This window comes from Oncorhynchus masou, chromosome 30 (assembly GCF_036934945.1).
Source record: "Oncorhynchus masou masou isolate Uvic2021 chromosome 30, UVic_Omas_1.1, whole genome shotgun sequence".
Lineage (NCBI taxonomy): Eukaryota > Metazoa > Chordata > Actinopteri > Salmoniformes > Salmonidae > Oncorhynchus > Oncorhynchus masou.
The window spans coordinates 56,771,877-56,785,263 of NC_088241.1; the positions used below are offsets into that span (position 1 = coordinate 56,771,877).

The following is a 13,387-nucleotide window of genomic DNA, read 5'->3' on the forward strand; positions in this document are numbered from 1 at the left end:
ATGCGTGGACGGATTGACAGAAATGGTAGCAGAAGGTGAATGTTGAACTTTTGTTGCATACATATCCAGATGATGATGCATACTATCTTGCGCAATGACACTCGGTGTTTTCGAAGCATTATACTTACAACTGCACTAGAATCCGACAGCCTTCCTGTGTAGATTACTAAAATACAGAGCCGCGGTGTGAAGCTTCGAACACACCGACAACGTCCTTGCGCAAAAGAATATGCAGCATCATCTGGATTCTGCTACCATTTCTGTCAAACCTGTCTGCATGTCCATGATAGCTTTCTAAAAACTATAGTTACGGTAATGGTTTGGCTTATCATGTTCATGTCTATGTAGAAGAAGACTGTAGGGGGAAGTGGAGAGGACTCAGGGACAGGTATCAGAGAGAGAAGGGCAGATAAAGAGAAGAGGTCTGGGTCAGCAGGTTCCCGGCCAGCAGCTTTGGCGCTTCTGCCACATTCTTTCTTTTCTGGATCCATTTATTGTGCCGAGGGCAACGGGTGGCAATGTTACAGCCAAGGCCCTTTACGACATACACAAGTGTGGGCATCACCGGTGCATCAAGACCCTCGACGTCATTTACAAGTGAGACCCACGCCTCTACCGGTGCAGCGAGACCCTCCACAACATCTACACCATCCACAAGTATGACCACCACCGGTGGAGCCATGGAAGATGATGAAATGGAGGAAGCATCTCTGGATCTATGAACACCTGAGATTATTATGACCCTCACGGAAGTCACTGAGGACCTTGTTGAACAGGATGTGGCCGTCGAGACAAACGAGGCCGTCGAGGGGGGTGCAGCCCAACCTGATACTCACAGGAAGGAGGATGAAGAGACCCTCTTTGCCATGAGTCTGGTGCCAACCATGAAGAGACTGTCTCAGCAAAGAAAAGGTTCAAATTCATCAGCGGCTTTCGATGCCGAGTTCAATGGTACTTTTTTTCCCTCCACAACACAAGTAGTGTTATAAGTATTGCGACAGTGAAGTAGGTCATTTTTATGTAGGCTAATTGGTATTTCAGATCAAAGGATAAATATGAGGCAAATGTATAGCTGTTGTTTCTGGGTTAGAAAATATCCTAAAACAGTTTGCTGTCTAAATATTTGCCAGTCATATTCATCTTTTGACCTGAAATACAAATTCCATGAGTAAACAGCAAGAATGACCAACTTTACCACACTGTTCCAATATTTATGTCACTAACTACATTAGACAAGCAGTATTTAGTTAACATAAATCTCACCTTTCATGGTGTTATATTATGTGATGCTTGTATGTGTTGTTTTTCTCTTCCCTTCCAGAGATGGAGTCCATTTAGCCGATCAGCTCAAAGGAAGGGCAGGAAGAGGAGACTTGTCTGGTTGTCCTCCAATCGGTTTTGAGCAGGAGGTGAGAGAGGATGTAACACTTCTCTTGGTGGAAGGAGAAGAGGACCAAGGTGCAGCAATGTAAGTGTTCATTTTAATACACAAAATAAACTGATCACTGGAATGACAACAATAATAACGAGCGAGAACGAAAAAGTTCTGTAAGGAATACACAGAAAACAATCACCCACAACCAAAATGGGGAAAACAGGCTACCCAAGTATGTTTCTCAATCAGAGACAACGATCGACAGCTGCCTCATACCAGGCCAAACACAGAAATACAACATAGAAAAAAGAACAGACTACCCACCCCAACTCACACCCTGACCAAACTAACACAAAGACATAAAGGAACTAAGGTCAGAACGTGACAGAGGATGCAAGGAATCAAGGAAATGCAACTGAGATTTTCCAACTGTCCTCTATTGAGATTTTCCAATTTTATTCCGCTTACTATGTCCTTGTTAGTAGGTTCTCAATACTTAGGATAGCATTCATTATTAGTTGTACATAGATTGCGTGAAAATTGACTGAATTGAAGCTGACACACCGGAGAATTCAGATGCTCTTGTTGTTCTTTTACAAGACTAAAGGTGAAATGTGTGTTTACCTGTATTGTGGCTACACATTCACTCTCCTCCACTCCTCTCTGTCCCTCAGATCTCCAGTGCCCTGCCCTCTCTCTCTTTATGGCCATGTCTGAAGTTCCCCTACTACATCTAGGCTTTATGAGTAGTGCCTGTATCTGTCTGCAGTTGTGCCATTTTTACACGCACATACACAACTCTTTCAATAGTTTATTTTTTTCTACATTTTTACCACACACATACCTGTCACGTTCTTTCCTGTACTTGAATACTTATATTGTGTTTTTATAGTCAGTTGTTTCATTTGTTTATTAATATCTAATTTAGACTTAATCTGCTTATTTCTTCCCGACACCTTTACAGATCTAAGACAAGATGAAAGTAAAAACACATTCTCTTCCTAATTGTTTTTTTTTCTCCACCTGCATTTTGTCAGAGCAGTGAAGATGTAAGGCCTCATGAGGTTGGGTCTCAAAGGGAAGGAAGGCCTCGTCATCGACAAAGACGTGGGGAACAGGTCCCAGGTCTTCAACCCCAGGGAGTGATGCAGGTGGTAGAATCTCCAGGATGCCATCCTGAAGTGCCTGGCCGAAGGCAGAGTCCCGGGGGGTCCCGCCATCACTTCCCTTGCCGTAAGCACCAACATCGACCACACGGAAACAGTAGAAGGCATCTACAACAGCCAAGAGTACAACTGAATATGTACCCTTGTAGTTGTAGACTTGCGAATCCGAGTACAGTGGAGCCTGGATTACTACATTTCCCAGCAATGGAGCCAAGACAGTTGGGGAAACTCCACCTCTCCAGGAACTAGTCAGCGATGGCCCTCCAGTCTTCCTCCTTGGGGACAGGCATGTATTCACCAACCACAGTCCCAAATGGCTTGTGCCACAGGGGGGGCAATGCATGCCACCGTGGACCGTCCAACTCCGAAGCTGAATCCAATGGTCCTGTAGGAGTCTCCTGTCACCAGTAATCTGAAATATAATTTAAAATAGTGTGTAACTTGAAATTCAACCCACATATTCTACTACATTAGTTTATTATGCTCTACTAATTATATTGTAATACTCACAATGCCTTGAAACAGTACAATTCAATCTACGACTATCAATAAACTGTATCCCAGCCTAACTCTTACCACCGTTTTTTCTATCTAGTACCTAAAAGGCTGCTCCAGCTGTCCCCATGAGAGAACCCTTTGAAGAACCGTTTTTGGTTCCAGGTAGTACCCTTTTTGGTTCCAGGTATAACCTTTTCCCCAAAGGGTTCTGATGAATGACTTACTGTCTTGAACAACAATGGGTCCTGGAGAAGAATAGCCTACCTTCATCAGGGCAGAAGGCACCCGGACATTATTTTCATTTGGTAACATTGCATCATTAAAAAGGATTTTAAACCAACTTTGGGAAAAGAGCTAGTCCCAATAAACATTCTGTAAAAATACATGTCACATAGGGGCTTTTAACTACAGAGCCCTTTGGCGAGCTTGGTTGCACATAAAATATATCTAATATCAATCAATTACGGTATCAAAGGCTTTAAACATTCACTAGAATTTAGCTTACCGGAGACAAATCGCCACGCGTTCAACTAACTCCCGGTAGTTGGTACCCATCTGGGCGATCCTGGCTCCAACTATCTGGAGCAGGTGATCCAACTCGCTTCGGTTCAGACGAACTCAACTCGAAATTCCTCTCAAAATAGTCGAAGCTTTTAAACGAAACGGTGGAACTCCCCTGCATGCTTTCGGGACTTCAACCATCACTGGACCCATACAGACCTGCGCTTTCGGCGGGGCTGCTCCCAGCCCAACAGCGCGATAAAAATTCCCCTTCCTCAACGTTGGTTCATATTGTCGAAAGAGCCGACTCTCTGCTATCTTGAATTTTTATTATTGCATTTCGCGCCAAAACTATGCATTTGAGGTCAAATATATTATAGTCTCTCACAATAGATTTTTAGGTGTCATCGAATAAATAATATGTACACTACTTATAAAATAAATTATGTAAAAAAAGTATGCAATCAAACTATTTTTATTATGTAATCCCATTTTTTTTTACTAGCTACTGATATGGAATTGTTTTACCAAGGATCCTTTAGCTATTTGATTTTTCATTTGAAGACCCCTTGAACTATACTGCTATTAGCCCATACAAACGCATTTAATAACATTCACTACATTGTTCTTGTGTTTCTCCTATAGCTGAGAGATAAGGAGATCAATAATTTATTGATTTTACCCCATATTTTTGGCATTAAAAAACAAGTCTCCATATATATACACTTCCATTCATTTTTTCAACTGGTACCAGGGACCAGTTGTGAGGCCTCGTTTAGTAGCTTTGACACACTGTTAAGGCACAATGTCACACCAGCAGTTCCTGAGCAATTCCACAGATTCTTCCATGAAAACAGACAGTGTTTTCTCGGCCTTCATAATGAGTTTGTAATAGGAGCCAGTGAGTAATAAACAGAACCTTTAGTATTCACATCCGGTCTATGTGACAGAGCCTTGCATTATTCATTCAGGACAAAAAACAGAACATGCCAAAGTATTAATTTCACATGAACACTCATGTACTTCCAAAATGGCTATTAATTGACACAGCGCAATGTAGTTTGAAACAGATTATTTTTATTATGTTTCTAAGCAGAAACATTGCATTATTTCCGGTCAGAACACAGTACGCTCTGTTTCAACCACAGAATGCTGTGTCATTGGCATTAGACTTTAGCTTTGAGTGCTGAAAAGGTGAATGGCACTTAGTTTAATATGTCCCTGAAAAGTATTGCATGACTTTATAGGGAGATCAAAAACAAACAGGAAATGTGCAGAGCTGAACATGCAGTGAGATCATCAATCCTTTGAGTGACATACACATTTGTCCTGCATGGTCAACTTTGGCTTCTGGTTCCTACCATTCTAACTTGCTACCCATCTGACTCTCACAACACACATCCTTTATTGTCTTTCTCAGTGACAGTTCTGACACTTTTGGTTGTTGATGTTGCAACCCTTGCTGGTGTCACCCGGACCCTTAGGGGGAACAGAAACACAGACATTTCCGGTAGCACCCCCAGGGCCACCCTCTGGTGACCGAGCAGATCTCGGTGTGACAGACAGTGCAACGCAGCCAATCACAGCCCTCATTTTTCTGCACAATGATAATGCATTGAGGGCAGTGCAAGGCCTCCCCGGAGAGGACCAGGGTCTGAGAGAGAGGGTTATTTTCTGTGAATATGATATGAGCAATGTCTAACTACCTGAAAACCCTAACATTCCTTCCACTTGTCTTCAATGCTTGTTGAAATCAATCTACAGGTATAAAGTACATGTAAAAGTGTCTGTGTGTCACCTTGAGCAGATCTCTGGTTCTGCAGGCTGCTGAGTCATTCTCAGCATGGCTGTTAGGTCATCCTGGTACTGTTTACAGTCCATCTCTTCATGGATTGCCTGAGAGAGAGGGGAAAGTAGAGGAGGTGGTCTTTTCAAATCCATTTTGTTTGCAATCATTGGTGAATGTAAATGTGATGTGTGTACCTTGCAGAGCAGGCAGTTGTGCTTGTTGCAGATGGGGCAGTGGAACACGTTGACTGTGTCCTCGTAGACACACCGTCCGGAGTGTTCTGGTCTGCATTAGCCAGTGTGTTATACAGAATGTCTATAATACCCAATGTACCAGCTTAAGTAGCTAGTATGTTTAAGTATACTGAACAAAAATATAAAGGCAACATGTGAAGTGTTGTTCCCATGAGCTGAAATAAAAGATCTCAGAAATGTTCCATATGTACAAAAATATTATTTCTCGCTAAATGTTGTACACAAATTTGTTTGAATCCCTGTCAGTGAGCATTTCTCCTTTGCCAAAATAATCCACCTGACAGGTGTGGCATAGCAAGAAGCTGATTAAACAGAATGGGCTGTCAGGTCATCCTGGTACTGATTATTACACAGGTGCACCTTGTGCTGGGGACAATAAAAGGCCACTAAAATAAGCAGTTGTGTCACAATGCCACAGATGTCTCAAGTTTTTAGGGAGTGTGCAATTGACATGTAGTGGATCACTCGGGGGTAGGGTCAATAGGGGTATATTCAGTAGAGTCACTAGGGTTAGGGTCACTGGGGGTAGGGTCACTAGGAGTAGGGTCACTCGGTTCACTAGGGGTAGGGTCACTAGGGGTAGGTTCACTAGGGGTAAGGTCACCAGGTTCACTAGGGGTAGGGTCACCAGGTTCACTAGAGGTAGAGTCACTAGGTTCACTAGAGGTAGAGTCACTAGGTTCACTAGAGGTAGAGTCACTAGGTTCACTAGAGGTAGAGTCACTAGGTTCACTAGAGGTAGAGTCACTAGGTTCACTAGAGGTAGAGTCACTAGGTTCACTAGAGGTAGAGTCACTAGGTTCACTAGAGGTAGAGTCACTAGAGTTAGCGTCACTAGGGGTAGAGTCACTAGGGGTCGAGTCACTAGGGGTCGAGTCACTAGGGGTAGAGTCACTAGGGGTAGAGTCACTAGGGGTTGGGTCACTAGGGGTTGGGTCACTAGGGGGTTACTATGCTCACTTCAATAGAGTCACTAGGGGTAGGGTCACTATGTTGTGTGTTACCCTCAGAAACAGTGGAGAGGCTCTCTGAGCAGGACTCCTTCCCCAGACTGTAAGTCCAGATAACAGATCATACAGTCCACAGCCTCTGGGTTGGGCACCGGGTCCTTCCCATCTAGGATCATCAGCAGGGCAAAGTTCTCTCTCCACTCTGCTTCTGTAGCCTGGGGAGGTGAGGATCCACAAAAACACAATTAACACACAGGCATTCATTTTATTCAAAACAGCATTTTACTTGCTTAATTAGTTAAATACACGTTTTAAATTCAATAAGATGTTTTTTTTGTTCTACTTTCAGTCAAAATGCATTCATTATTAATGAAATTGTGCATTGAGAGTTAACTTTAATTGCTGTTTGTTTTCAATGTGTTTTGAACTTCATGACCCAGACTGAAACAAACAGGAACAGAGTGGGCAACACAGCAGAGTTGTTTTCCCTCTCTGAAACAGGTTTCAAGTGGTTGACACACTGCAAAAATGGCCTACATGGACTTGCAGTAGTTACAATATTTATTATAAACATGCAAAAATAGCACCTTCAACAATGTCCTATATAAAAAGATTAACATAAAATGCTTTCATTTGCTTTGACAGACAGTATTTGTTTCAAACAAGGTCAGAGGGTAGGTAGCCACAATTCTGTCCTATGTAATGTAGTCACTGAGGTTGTGTCGTAAGACAAATGACTATTGCTCAGTAGCTTGAGAGACTGCATGGGTTGAAGAGAAGGGTACGGCGCCGACAGAGATGGCCGCCTCGCTTCGCGTTCCTAGGAAACTATGCAGTTTTTTTTTTACGTTTTATTTCTTACATTAGTACCCCAGGTCATCTTAGGTTTCATTACATACAGTTGAAAAGAACTACTGAATATAAGATCAGCGTCAACTCACCATCAGTACGACCAAGAATATGACTTTCGCGAAGCGCATCCTGTGTTCTGCCTTTCAACCAGGACAACGGAATGGATCCCCGCCGGCGACCCAAAAAACGACTTCGTAAAAGAGGGAAACGAGGCGGTCTTCTGGTCAGACTACGGAGACGGGCTCATCGTTCCCCACTTCCTAGCATTCTTCTCACCAATGTCCAGTCTCTTGACAACAAGGTTGATGAAATCCGAGCAAAGGTAGCATTCCAGAGGGACATCAGAGACTGTAACGTTCTTTGCTTCACGGAAACATGGCTCACTGGAGAGACACTCTCAGATGTGGTGCAGCCAGCAGGTTTCTCCACACATCGCGCCGACAGAAACAAACACCTTTCTGGTAAGAAGAGTGGTGGGGGCATATGCCTTATGGCTAACGAGACGTGGTGTGATCACAGAAACATACAGGAACTCAAATCCTTCTGTTCACCTGATTTAGAATTCCTCACAATCAAATGTAGACCGCATTATCTACCAAGAGAATTCTCTTCGATTATAGTCACAGCCGTATATATTCCCCCCCAAGCAGACACATCGATGGCTCTGAACAAACTTTATTTGACTCTTTGCAAACTGGAATCCATACATCCTGAGGCTGCATTCATTGTTGCTGGGGATTTTAACAAGGCTAATCTGAAAACAAGACTCCCTAAAATGTATCAGCATATCGATTGCGCCACCAGGGCTGGCAAAACCTTGGATCACTGTTATTCTAACTTCCGCGACGCATATAAGGCCCTGCCCCGCTTACCTTTCGGAAAAGCTGACCACGACTCCATTTTGCTGATCCCTGCCTACAGACAGAAATTAAAACAAGAAGCTCCCACGCTGAGGTCTGTCCAACGCTGGTCCGACCAAGCTGATTCCACACTCCAAGACTGCTTCCATCACGTGGACTGGGACAAGTTTCGTATTGCGTCAGGCAACAACATTGACGAATACGCTGATTCGGTGTGCGAGTTCATTAGAACGTGCGTTGAAGATGTCGTTCCCATAGCAACGATTAAAACATTCCCTAACCAGAAACCGTGGATTGATGGCAGCATTCGCGTGAAACTGAAAGCGCGAACCACTGCTTTTAATCAGAGCAAGGTGACTGGTAACATGACCGAATACAAACAGTGCAGCCATTCCCTCCGTAAGGCTATCAAACAAGCTAAGCGTCAGTAATAGAGACAAAGTAGAATCTCAATTCAACGGCTCAGACACAAGAGGTATGTGGCAGGGTCTACAGTCAATCACGGACTACAAGATGAAATCCAGCTCAGTCACGGACCAGGATGTCTTGCTCCCAGGCAGACTAAATAACTTTTTTGCCACTGACACGGCCTGCAACGGAAACATGCGGTCTCTCCTTCACTGCAGCCGAGGTGAGTAAATCATTTAAACGTGTTAACCCTCGCAAGGCTGCAGGCCCAGACGGCATCCCCAGCCGCGCCCTCAGAGCATGCGCAGACCAGCTGGCGGGTGTGTTTACGGACATATTCAATCAATCCCTATACCAGTCTGATGTTCCCACATGCTTCAAGAGGGCCACCATTGTTCCTGTTCCCAAGAAAGCTAAGGTAACTGAGCTAAACGACTACCGCCCCGTGGCACTCACTTCCGTCATCATGAAGTGCTTTGATAGACTAGTCAAGGACCACATCACCTCCACCCTACCTGACACCCTTGACCCACTCCAATTTGCTTACCGCCCAAATAGGTCCATAGACGACGCAATCTCAACCACACTGCACACTGCCCTAACCCATCTGGACAAGAGGAATACCTATGTGAGAATGCTGTTCATCGACTACAGCTCGGCATTTAACACCATAGTACCCTCCAAGCTCGTCATCAAGCTCGAGACCCTGGGTCTCGACCCGCCCTGTGCAACTGGGTACTGGACTTCCTGACGGGCCGCCCCCAGGTGGTGAGGGTAGGCAACAACATCTCCACCCCGCTGATCCTCAACACTGGGGCCCCACAAGGGTGCGTTCTGAGCCCTCTCCTGTACTCCCTGTTCACCCACGACTGCGTGGCAACGCACGCCTCCAACTCAATCATCAAGTTTGCGGACGACACAACAGTGGTAGGCTTGATTACCAACAACGACGAGGCGGCCTACAGGGAGGAGGTGAGGGCCCTCGGAGTGTGGTGTCAGGACAATAACCTCACACTCAACGTCAACAAAACTAAGGAGTTGATTGTGGACTTCAGGAAACAGCAGAGGGAACACCCCTATCAACAGATGGAACAGTAGTGGAGAGGGTAGTAAGTTAAGTTCTTTGGCATACACATCACAGACAAACTAAATGGTCCACTCACACAGACAGCATCGTGAAGAAGACGCAGCAGCGCCTCTTCAACCTCAGGAGGCTGAAGTAATTCGGTTTGTCACCAAAAACACTCACAAACTTCTACAGATGCACAATCGAGAGCATCCTGGCGTGCTGTATCACCGCCTGGTACGGCAACTGCTCCACCCACAACCGTAAGGCTCTCCAGAGGGTAGTGAGGTCTGCACAACGTATCACCGGGGGCAAACTACCTGCCCTCCAGGACACCTACACCACCCAATGTTACAGGAAGCCCATAAAGATCATTAAGGACAACACCCACCCGAGCCACTGCCTGTTCACCCCGCTATCATCCAGAAGGCGAGGTCAGTACAGGTGCATCAAAGCTGGGACCGAGAGACTGAAAAACAGCTTCTATCTCAAGGCCATCAGACTGTTAAACAGCAACCACTAACATTGAGTGGCTGCTGCCAACACACTGACTCAACTCCAGCAACTTCAATAATGGGAATTGATGGGAAAGGATGTAAAATATATCACTAGCCACTTTAAACAATGCTACCTAATATAATGTTTACATACCCTACATTATTCATCTCATATGTATACGTATATACTGTACTCTATATCATCTACTGCATCCTTATGTAATACATGTATCACTAGCGACTTTAACTATGCCACTTTGTTTACATACTCATCTCATATGTATATACTGTACTCGATACCATCTACTCTGTATCTTGCCTATGCTGCTCTGCACCATCACTCATTCATATATCTTTATGTACATATTCTTTATCCCCTTACACTGTGTATAAGATATTAGTTTGGGAATTGTTAGTTAGATTACTTGTTGGTTATTACTGCATTGTCGGAACTGGAAGCACAAGCATTTCGCTACACTCGCATTAACATCTGCTAACCATGTGTATGTGACAAATAAAATTTGATTTGATTGATTTGAGCTGAAAAATAGAAAGTGTGTTTCAGTCTCTGTGATGATACGTGGAACGTGCGAGTCTCTTTCTGTGATGATACGTGGAGCGTGTGAGTCTCTTTCTGTGATGATGCGTGGAGCGTGCAGGTCTCTTTCTGTGATGATACGTGGAGCGTGCGAGTCTCTTTCTGTGATGATACGTGGAGCGTGCGAGTCTCTTTCTGTGATGATGCGTGGAGCGTGCGAGTCTCTTTCTGTGATGATACGTGGAGCGTGCGAGTCTCTTTCTGTGATGATGTGAGTCTCTTTCTGTGGAGCGTGCGAGTCTCTTTCTGTGATGATGCGTGGAGCGTGCGAGTCTCTTTCTGTGATGATACGTGGAGCGTGCAAGTCTCTTTCTGTGATGATACGTGGAGCGTGCGAGTCTCTTTCTGTGATGATGCGTGGAGCGTGCGAGTCTCTTTCTGTGATGATGCGTGGAGCGTGCGAGTCTCTTTCTGTGATGATGCGTGGAGTCTCTTTGTGATGATGATGCGAGTCTCTTTCTGTGGTGGAGCGTGCGAGTCTCTTTCTGTGATGATACGTGGAGCGTGCGAGTCTCTTTCTGTGATGATGCGTGGAGCGTGCGAGTCTCTTTCTGTGATGATACGTGGAGCGTGCGAGTCTCTTTCTGTGATGATGCGTGGAGCGTGCGAGTCTCTTTCTGTGATGATGCGTGGAGCGTGCGAGTCTCTTTCTGTGATGATGCGTGGAGCGTGCGAGTCTCTTTCTGTGATGATACGTGGAGCGTGCGAGTCTCTTTCTGTGATGATACGTGGAGCGTGCGAGTCTCTTTCTGTGATGATGCGTGGAGCGTGCGAGTCTCTTTCTGTGATGATGCGTGGAGCGTGCGAGTCTCTTTCTGTGATGATACGTGGAGCGTGCAAGTCTCTTTCTGTGATGATGCATGGAGCGTGCAGGTCTCTTTCTGTGATGATGCGTGGAGCGTGCGAGTCTCTTTCTGTGATGATGCGTGGAGCGTGCGAGTCTCTTTCTGTGATGATGCGTGGAGCGTGCAGGTCTCTTTCTGTGATGCTGCGTGGAGCGTGCAGGTCTCTTTCTGTGATGATGCGTGGAGCGTGCGAGTCTCTTTCTGTGATGATGCGTGGAGCGTGCGAGTCTCTTTCTGTGATGATGCGTGGAGCGTGCGAGTCTCTTTCTGTGATGATACGTGGAGCGTGCGAGTCTCTTTCTGTGATGATACGTGGAGCGTGCGAGTCTCTTTCTGTGATGATACGTGGAGCGTGCGAGTCTCTTTCTGTGATGATACGTGGAGCGTGCGGGTCTCTTTCTGTGATGATACGTGGAGCGTGCAGGTCTCTTTCTGTGATGATACGTGGAGCGTGCGAGTCTCTTTCTGTGATGATACGTGGAGCGTGCGAGTCTCTTTCTGTGATGATACGTGGAGCGTGCGAGTCTCTTTCTGTGATGATACGTGGAGCGTGCGAGTCTCTTTCTGTGATGATACGTGGAGCGTGCGAGTCTCTTTCTGTGATGATACGTGGAGCGTGCAGGTCTCTTTCTGTGATGATACGTGGAGCGTGCAAGTCTCTTTCTGTGATGATACGTGGAGCGTGCAAGTCTCTTTCTGTGATGATGCGTGGAGCGTGCAAGTCTCTTTCTGTGATGATACGTGGAGCGTGCAGGTCTCTTTCTGTGATGATGCGTGGAGCGTGCGAGTCTCTTTCTGTGATAATACGTGGAGCGTGCGAGTCTCTTTCTGTGATGATGCGTGGAGCGTGCGAGTCTCTTTCTGTGATGATACGTGGAGCGTGCGAGTCTCTTTCTGTGATGATACGTGGAGCGTGCGAGTCTCTTTCTGTGATGATACGTGGAGTGTGCGAGTCTCTTTCTGTGATGATACGTGGAGCGTGCGAGTCTCTTTCTGTGATGATACGTGGAGCGTGCGAGTCTCTTTCTGTGATGATACGTGGAGCGTGCGAGTCTCTTTCTGTGATGATACGTGGAGCGTGCAGAGTCTCTTTCTGTGATGATACGTGGAGCGTGCAAGTCTCTTTCTGTGATGATGCGTGGAGCGTGCAAGTCTCTTTCTGTGATGATGCGTGGAGCGTGCGAGTCTCTTTCTGTGATGATGCGTGGAGCGTGCGAGTCTCTTTCTGTGATGATACGTGGAGCGTGCGAGTCTCTTTCTGTGATGATGCGTGTGATGATGCGTGCGAGTCTCTTTCTGTGATGATACGTGGAGCGTGCAGGTCTCTTTCTGTGATGATACGTGGAGCGTGCGAGTCTCTTTCTGTGATGATACGTGGAGCGTGCGAGTCTCTTTCTGTGATGATACGTGGAGCGTGCGAGTCTCTTTCTGTGATGATACGTGGAGCGTGCGAGTCTCTTTCTGTGATGATGCGTGGAGCGTGCGAGTCTCTTTCTGTGATGATACGTGGAGCGTGCAAGTCTCTTTCTGTGATGATACGTGGAGCGTGCGAGTCTCTTTCTGTGATGATGCGTGGAGCGTGCGAGTCTCTTTCTGTGATGATGCGTGGAGCGTGCGAGTCTCTTTCTGTGATGATGCGTGGAGCGTGCGAGTCTCTTTCTGTGATGATGCGTGGAGCGTGCGAGTCTCTTTCTGTGATGATACGTGGAGCGTGCAGGTCTCTTTCTG

At 45.8% G+C, this 13,387-nt stretch overlaps 2 long non-coding RNA genes across 2 annotated transcripts in view; one reads left to right on the forward strand and one right to left on the reverse strand.

The window, feature by feature from the left end:
* The window catches only part of LOC135522856 (uncharacterized), a 5,925-nt gene extending 2,802 nt beyond the window's left edge, over nt 1-3,123 (forward strand). Inside the window, exons 2-3 of the long non-coding RNA XR_010452728.1 lie at nt 1,322-1,468; nt 2,413-3,123. This is a non-coding gene — a long non-coding RNA (uncharacterized LOC135522856). The remainder of the gene's footprint in view (nt 1-1,321; nt 1,469-2,412) is intronic.
* On the reverse strand, nt 1,462-5,325 carry LOC135522857 (uncharacterized). Its single transcript, XR_010452729.1, has 2 exons — nt 3,545-5,325; nt 1,462-2,953 (listed from the first exon to the last, which is right to left on the reverse strand). It is a non-coding gene; the product is annotated as an uncharacterized LOC135522857 (long non-coding RNA).
* Nucleotides 5,326-13,387: the final 8,062 nt, after the last annotated feature.